This window comes from Sorex fumeus, unplaced genomic scaffold, assembly GCF_029834395.1.
Source record: "Sorex fumeus unplaced genomic scaffold, SorFum_2.1 ptg000030l, whole genome shotgun sequence".
Lineage (NCBI taxonomy): Eukaryota > Metazoa > Chordata > Mammalia > Eulipotyphla > Soricidae > Sorex > Sorex fumeus.
Genome location: NW_026606087.1, coordinates 21,307,082 through 21,314,411, shown reverse-complemented (window position 1 = coordinate 21,314,411; position 7,330 = coordinate 21,307,082).

Below are 7,330 nucleotides of genomic sequence, written 5' to 3'. Positions count from 1 at the left end.
AGGTAGGGCGTTTGCCTTACACGAGGCCAACCGGAGTTCGATTCCCAGTATCCCATATGGCTCCCCAAGCACCGCCAGGGGTGATTCCTGAGTGCAAAGCCAGGAGTAACCCCTGAGCATCGCCGGGTGTGACCCAAAAAGCAAAAATAATAATAATGATAATAATAATAATAATAATAAAAATAAAAAATACATTCCAGTATGGAAACCTCTCAAAAAACAAACAAACAAACAAACATACAAAAAAAAACACCTAACACCTAAGAACCAAGCTCCTGTATAATCCAGCAATCTCATTTCTTCGCATCTATTCCAAGGGCTAGAAACATTTTGAAAGGACTTTTGTGCAATTTATATTCATTGCAGCGCTATTCACAATAGCCAAGATATGGAAACAACCTAAATGTCAAAGAACAGATAAGTAGATAAAGAAACCGTAGTCTCTCTACACAATGGCATACTATTTATTTATAGGAAAAGATGAAGTCATGCAATGTGCCATTGTGTGGGTGGAACTAGGGAGTATCATGCTGAGCAAAGTCAGGAGAGGAACAAATACACCACAATCTTTCTTATATGTGGGGTAAACACACACACACACACACACACACACACACACACACACACGCACACACACGCGGGAAAAACAGATGACCAAAGGCAATAATGTGCAGACTTGAGGGGCAGATGGGAGGGGACCATGTAACACTGGTGGATGGAAGTAGACACTGTGGTGGTGAGTGTTATAACATTGTCTGCGTAAACACACTGTCATTAATAGTAGTGCAATCATGGTGCTTCAATTAAATTTTTTTAATTAAGTTTTTTATCGAATCAGTCTGAGATACACAGTCGCAAAGTTGTTCATGGTTGGATTCCAGTCATACAGTGTTCCAATACCTGTCCCTCCACCAGTGCACAATTCCCACCACCAATGTCCCCAGTTTCCCTTCCCCCACCCACACTCACCCCCCAGCCTGCCTCTATGACAGAAAATTTTTTCTTCCTTCCTTCCTTCCTTCCTTCCTTCCTTCCTTCCTTCCTTCCTTCCTTCCTTCCTTCCTTTCTCCCTCCCTCCCTCCCTCCCTCCCTCCCTCCCTCCCTCTTTCTCTCTCTCTCTTTCTTTCTTTCTTTCTTTCTTTCTTTCTTTCTTTCTTTCTTTCTTTCTCTCTATCTCTCCCTCTTCTTTTGGGCATTATGGTTTGCATTACTGTTACTAAATTTAAAAATACAGCATGTGGGGCTGGAGCAATAGCACAGCGGGTAGGGCGTTTGCCTTGCACGCAGCCGACCTGGGTTCGATTCCCAGCATCCCATATGGTCCCCCAAGCACCGCCAGGAGTGATTTCTGAGTGCAAAGCCAGGAGTAACCCCTGAGCATCGCCGGGTGTGACCCAAAAAGCAAAAAAAAAATATACAGCATGTTGGTTAAATATATATTGAGAAATTATTTATGTTACTGAAAGGTTATCATGTATATCCCTTTATTCAATACTCAGTTCTTGTCCAGAGTGATCGTTTCCAACTATCATTGTCATAGTGGTTCCCTACTCTATCCTAACTTCAATTAAAATTTTAATTAAAGTTCTATCAGGTCCAGAGGTATACTAGAGAGGTATACCAGAGGTAAACACCTTGTTTACATTGCACACATACAACCCTGGTCAGACCCTGACCCCACAGAGAGTACTCCAAGCACCAGATGAGTGGTACTTGAGCATGGAGACAGAATAAGACCTGAGAATAAGACCTCCTCTGGCGGGGAATAGGTTTTGTGCCTTGGTCTGTTCCCCCTGACGACCCAGTGGCCGTCATCCTCCAGAGGCCACTGGACAGTCAGGTTTGGGCCCGCAGTGACGAGATACATGGGGCCTCATGGGATGGATGTGGAGCCGGACCTTTCCTCCCCATCCCAACGAGACCCCGAGTCGCCACTCATGAATGGCCTCTCTGGCTCCTGATCAAGCTACTTAACGGCCATGATCCAGAGACTCAGAAACAATCTCGAAACCCAGCAGCTTCTGGCAGAAATGCGTCCGGACCCCGCAGTAGGTTACTGTCGCCGGGCCACCCCAGGAGGGTAAGGGTGCTGTCCCTCCACCTGCTCCCCATAAGCCATCTTCCAGAGGCCACTGGACAGTCAGGTTTGGGCCCGCAGTGACGAGTCACATGGGGCCTCACGGGTTGGGGGTGGAGTCGGCCCTTTCCTTCCCACCCCAATGAGACCCCGAGTTGCCTCCAACGAATGGCCTCTCTGACTCCTGATAAAGCTGCTTAACGGCCATGATCCCAAAGACTCAGGAACAAATCTCAGAACCCAGCAGGTTTTGGCAGAAATTCCTCCAGCTTCAATTGTTAAAATTTTGGAATTTCAAAATCGCAGCCACTACTGCAGCCACGCGACATCATATGTTATTCATAACCAGCAATAGAAAACAAATTGTCTACTACTGTTGCCTTTTCAGCAGATCTGAGTGTTGGGGTAAAATTTTAAATAATAATGGTGGGTCTTGTGTCAAAATATTGAATGTAATCAAAATAGAGAGAGAGTAATGTGGAAATCATCTGCCCCACAGGTAGGGGGAGGGTGTGGGATGGGGGTATACTGGGGTTTTTAGTGGTGGAGAATGGGCACTGGTGAAGGTACGGGTGTTTCAATGTATGACCAAGACTTAAACCCAAAAGCTTTGTGACTGCTCTCACAGTGATTCAATAAATAAAATCATAAAAAATGAAAAAAAAACAGTAAGGTAGAGTTCATACACAATTCAATCATTATTTATTTATTCAATGAATAAATAGCAGTACTCCTACATAAAAAAAATCTAGATCACAATATTCAACAGTTGGAGTCTTGATGAATTAAATGGGATTTTTTCTCTAGACTTCCTGAGAAATTATGGCATAAGTTTAAGGCATACAGCATGATGGTTATATTTATATATATTGAGAAATGATTTATGTGAAATGGAATTACAGTACTGCTTTACTTTACCTTGAGTAATAAGAACATTTCCAGAAACGTTTGTTTATTCATGACAATTTGAAGGTTAAAATGACCGGTCAGGGGCCTAAACAGTAGTACAAAAGGTAAGGTCGATGACTTCCCATATCCCGTATGATCCCCAAGCCTGCTTGGAGTAATTTCTGAGAGCAGAGTGAGGAGTAACCTCTGAGAACTGCCAGGTGTGACCCCCCCAAAACCAAAAAAACTTAAAATAGAAACAAAATTTTAAAGAGGATCTGTTACTATTGATGAAAAAAATTTTGATCTTTATTTCAGAACACAATCAACTTACCTCAAAACACTGTACTTTGGGGACTGGAGCAATAGTACAGTGGGTAGGGTGCTTGCCTTGCATGTGGCCAACCCAAGTTCAATCCCCAGCATCCCATATGGTCCCTGGAACACTGCCAGGAGTAATTCCTGAGTGCAGAGCCAGGAGTAACCCATGAGCACTGCTGATTGGTGCCCAAATACATAAAACAATTTGTACTTTTAAATTTGTTTATTTTCATTTTGTACTTTTTTTTTATTAGTGAAACACCATGAGGTACAGTTGTAGATTTACAAACTTTTGTGCTTGGGTTTCAGTTGTACAATGATCGAGTACCCATCCCTCCACCAGTGCCCATTCTCCACCCCCACCAATCCCAGTATCCCTCCCATCCTCCCCACCCCACTCTGCCTCTGTGGCAGGGCATTCCCTTTTGTTCTCTCTCTCCTTTGGGGTGCTGAGGTTTTCAAAAGAGGCATGAGTGGCAATCATGTTTGGTCTAGAGTCTACTTTCAGCATGCTTCTCCCATCCTGGGAGGATCCTCCCAACACCCTTTATTTGGTGCTCCCTTCTCTATCTGAGCTGTTTTTACCCCTAGAGTGTGCAGCTGGCCTCCAAGCCATGGAGTAAATCTTCTGGTATTTATCTCAGCTATTCTTGGGTGTTAGTCTCCTATTTTGTTACTTTATGTTTCCCAGATGAATGCAATCTTTCTATGTCTGTCCCTCTCTTTCTGACTCATTTCGCTTAGCATGATACTTTCCATGTAGTACCACTTGTATGTACATTTTGTACTTTTTTAGAGTCATATTTAAGGTTTGTTTGGTGATGCTGCTAACCAATCCTAAAGTGTTGTTCCTCGCTACCTTGGGTGAACAGGTAACTCAGTTCTGGTGGAAACACTTACTAGCCATACAAGCTCTGAAGAGGGTTCCAACATCTTGACTTCCGCTGTTCTTTTCATCACCTTCTAATGTGTGTACTGAGTGTATTCAGGTGGGGACACTGGGGACTCTGACTGATATCCCAGACTCCCCTTTCCCTGTGCTCAGCTCAGAGATGCTAAGGGCTCACATGGAGCAGGCTGTAAATGGGACATTCGTAATAGGGACTCCCTTTCCTGTCCCTGGAGAACGGCTGTCCTGCACTGCCTGTTGTCCAGTGTGAACCGTTGTTTCATGCTGCCTCCAGGTTTTCTGTGTATTCAAAAAATGAATACAAATGCCTCGTCTCTCTCACCACCTGTGTTAGGTGGTCTCACGCCGCATCCCCTACCCTGGAGCAGCCTATGGCAACGGGCAGACAAACGAGGGCCAAGCTGGTTGATATCAATCGCAGTTTATTCCAATCTCATCTCCATTCTCTTCTGACTCTCCTTCCCCTGAATCTCTTTCCTCTCCCTCATCCTGCTCCTTCATTTTTCTCCCCCTCAGCCCACTCTTACAGCCTTAGTTATATCTCCAATCATGAGGGGTTGGGGTAGCAATCACACATAGGTGTGGTCATATATAGTCCTATATGTATAGTCCTTCCCTCAGGGGAAGCCTCTTCTCGGACAGATTCTCATTCAGTAAGATGACCCGCCTCAGGCCGAAATACCATCTAGGGGTGTGTTTAGCCTTTCCTTAGTCCAAAAACCATATAAACATTCATCTTAATTCTACTTCTTAATAATATTAGTCATTTTGTATGGACACAGTAAGAGATACTGTGCTTAAGAGATACTAAGCTCATAGGATGACTCCCCCGGGGGGCATCTCACTGTAGATTTCAGACTACAGCACTCAGGTCAGATTAATCTTTCCTGACCCTAGCAGGGTCCTAATCCAGTTGTTACTCTTTGGATCATAACAGAATTTATCCATGACCATGCTTTTAACTTATAGTTAAGTATTATGGCACTTGGCCTGGCCCATTGCGATGCCAGGGTAGCTCACAGCTTGCCCTGGGTCCATCCATTCCATAGTTGGGGCCCTGCTTTTGGGATGCTAGGAACTAAGGGCAACTGAGGCTTAAATCAAGAAAGCAGATGCCCAAGATTGAATATTATTCGGAGTCAATTAACTCCATAGTTACAAAAGCACAGCATAAACTGTCTTCTTGTGTCTATCCAAAAAGGACATTGCTCTAAAGTAACTATACAAAGGACATAAGAAGAAGAGAAAAGCAGTATGTCACTTGTGAATACAAATCCAGTGTCCTTAGAAGGATTTGACCTCAAAGTTAACAGAGTCTGATTAGGGGGATACAGGTGATTGACAGGTTGGTGAAGCAGAGCACAAAGAAAGAAGTTACAGATAAACACAGAGGAATGGGAGTGCCTCGGGAGCATTGCGTTGGATGTTGGGTATTACTCAGAAAGCCTAAGCTCCCTGTGGCAAGGGAGAAAGGACAAACCAATGTTATCCTAGTAACTTTCAGGTTAACTGTTTGACTAGAAGTGGTCACGCGCGCTATACACTCCTGACTAGAACACTGGCTAATGAAATGATCAAAAAATATCTCAGTTAAAAAAAAAACATGAAACATGTTATTTCTCATAATGGGGTTATTAATCATTGTCTCGGGCTTTGCTGTCTATTGCTCGTTGAGCTTTCTGTGCTATTGTTTTTGTTGATTGAGCGTATCTGGCTTCTGTGCTACTTTCCCATCTAATTTAGTGTGCTCTACTGGGTGTCGGCATTGTGGAATTTGAGGCGTCTCACAGACACGTGCTCCAGGAACTCCAGGATCTATAGAACTGGGCCAATGCGTTCATATGACTTTATGACATGTGTATGTGGCTGCTGGAGCTTCTGAATGTACGGGGGTGGGGCAGGGGTGAGGCTGCCCACCCCCACTTTGAGAAAAGCGGGGGCCACACTCAGCGATGCTCAGGGGTTATTCCTGGTAGTGCACAGGAGACCTATGAGATGCCGGACATCAAACCCAGGTTGGCTGTGTGCAAGGCAAGCTCCCTATCCACTGTACTATCTCTGTGGCCCCAAGACCCCAGAATTTTCAGCCTAGGTGCTTTATTCTTTTATTATTGAATAGCAAATGGGATTTTATTTCTCTTCCTGCTAGTTCATTGTTTTCATATGAACACAGATGCAACATTTTTGTATGTTGGTTTTGTATTCGCAACTTATTATTTTTTAATAAGTTTAATGAATCCTTATGATTTTCTATGTATATTGTCATGTCACGCTCAGTATTACTTCTTCCTTTCCACCTGAGATGCCATTTTTTTTTCATAATTGGTCTGCTTAGGACTTCCAATACTATGTTGAGTAATAGCAACAAGAGTTGCAGCCTTGTTTTTATTTCTGATCTTTAAGTAAGAGCTTTTCACATCCACCACTAAATATGACAACTATGGTACTGCTCCTGTAGTAACAGTGCTGAATGCATGGTCACCGGAGGTCACACTCTTAGTTGAGGTACACAAGTAACGGTCTCACTGCTCACCAGAGGTTGGCGTGGTGCTTACACACATGCCCTCCAGATACGTACTTATTGGTTTCGACACTAACACATCTTTTCAGTTGTGGTATTCACCAGAAGTCACACACTTTTATGAGCTGCTTATACATTTAATTTCTGTGCAGATGGAAATTGTTTGCAGGGTTGGGGACCGAAGACAGCAGAACTGGCTAGGATCAAACATGGCACATGTGAGACTCCAGTGGATGGAACTCATGACTGTACTTTTTTTTTTAAGTTAAAACAGCTTTTATTTGAAAGTTTTGAGAAAGAGGGGAGGAGAAAGTGAGTGAGAGAGAGAGAGAGAGAGAGACTAATACATGTAGGAGAACATGATGGGCTTTTCTAGGATGGAGAAAGAGACCCAGTTTAACATCCTAGTGTTAAAGTATGAAGATATGAAGTACACATCTCAAGAGGGAGATGCAGGTGACACATGTTTCTCAGGAAACACATGTGCTCGGGCAGCATATGTTTCAGGACCATACATTTGTAAGGCAGGAGTTCAAGCCCTAGCACTATTCCTCTGCGTCCTCATTTTATTGACTTTTTAATCTAAATAATGTCATATATTTTCAATGTGTTT